Below are 1,698 nucleotides of genomic sequence, written 5' to 3' on the forward strand. Positions count from 1 at the left end.
AAGAACCATTCACCAACCATCTTTATTAATGGTATTTTTGTAAATTCAAACACGAACGATATAAGTCTTATCTTCAATAACATTATTATATATATGTATATATATATATATATATATATATATATATATATATATATATATATATATATATATATATATATATATATATATATATATATATTGTTTATGCTTGTATACCGTTAGACCATGAAAAGATTTATTCGCTTTTGGTATATCGATTGTTTTTCCCAAAACCGAAAATCAAAAATTGTGTGAATTCGACGAAACCAATAAATAATGAGGTAGTGTGTTCTAAAAAACATAGCACATTAACAAGTGTTGTTCACATGAATGTATTATGGTAAAATCATTTTGTATTATTATATTGATGATAGAGTTTTTACATTCTCATTGGTTCAAGTCATGAGAGGGGGAAAATCAATCAATATATCTGAAATCTAAATCTGAATCGAATATATATATGCACACTAAATGATCTAGATCTAACTCCATAATGACTCGTCAGCACAAAAGTCCACGTCATCCCCATAGTAGCCATACCCCACCATCTGAGGAGGCGCAACCATCAGTCCCTCCGCCATGCTAGCAAAAAACTCCGGCATCTCGAAAACATCATCTTCATCCACGTAAAACAGAATTTCCGGCAACTCCACCGTTTCCAAAACCTCCACCACATCCTCCGTGTATCTAAAAGCCTCCGCCGCTTCTGCAGCGGCCTTTTGTATGTCTACAATACTGCTAGACTTCGGGACCGGCAGCCGCCACACAGAATCAGCAAAATTCAAACACGCCCGTCGTCCTCTGAAGGCAAACGCCGCCACATCATGAGCTCTTGCTGCCATTACAGCAGTAGGATGAGTCCCTAGCCACACCCTTAAGTTCTTGTTCGGCTCTCTTAACTCACAAACCCACTTCCCGTTATCCCTCATTCTCACTCCCCTGTACACCGGATGTCGGGTCTCCCTGAACTTCTTCCTTCCGGCCTTCTTCTTCGGGTTCAGTGAAGCCAGCATCACTTCTGCTTCAGCAGGGGCATTAAAGACAGAGGTTGTGCTGCAATTTGAGGTCAAAATGCAAACTAAAGGAACGCTTTCCGATGATAATGCTGGAACTGAGTTATACGATTCCATAAAGGCATCCATGTGTTTCAGACTTTCAGTGTTTGCAGGTTATGAGTGAAGTAATGGTTGTTGTTGGTAGTAGTTGTGAGTGATTGATATGCAAATTAAGACGTAGATATATAGACATTTGTGGAGTATGTGGAGTGTGGAGTGTACTGGTGACAGGTGAGGTTAGAGACGAGGTGGAGGAAGGGTGTAGAAGGAAAGATGCTTTAATAATTTAATTTGTTTTTCACGCGTGATATTTTGCATATATAGTAAAATTACAAGTCTGGTCCCTACAGTATTGCCTAAAATACGGATTGAGTCATATGGATATAATTGTTGTCATTGAAGTACAAAAGAGTTTTGGTAAAGTAAAACAAAATATATATCCAATTTGACAAAACTGCATAAATAGTCCCTATGGTATGTATTTTTCTTCTAAGGTTTTCGATTTTTTTGGTTTCGTGGTCTTTTTGAGCTAGTTTCGTTGTAGATTTGGTCCCTCAGTAAACAGAAATGACTTTAATACCATTGAGTATTTATTTTCTATTTTTAAATTCATTTTTTAAAG

General features: G+C 36.8%; 1 pseudogene; it reads right to left on the minus strand.

The window, feature by feature from the left end:
* Positions 1–356: 356 nt before the first annotated feature.
* LOC145015061 (dehydration-responsive element-binding protein 1A pseudogene) lies at positions 357–1,318 on the minus strand (annotated as a pseudogene).
* Positions 1,319–1,698: the final 380 nt, after the last annotated feature.

Source organism: Lactuca saligna, chromosome 9, assembly GCF_052625555.1.
Source record: "Lactuca saligna cultivar CGN05327 chromosome 9, ASM5262555v1, whole genome shotgun sequence".
Taxonomy (NCBI): domain Eukaryota; kingdom Viridiplantae; phylum Streptophyta; class Magnoliopsida; order Asterales; family Asteraceae; genus Lactuca; species Lactuca saligna.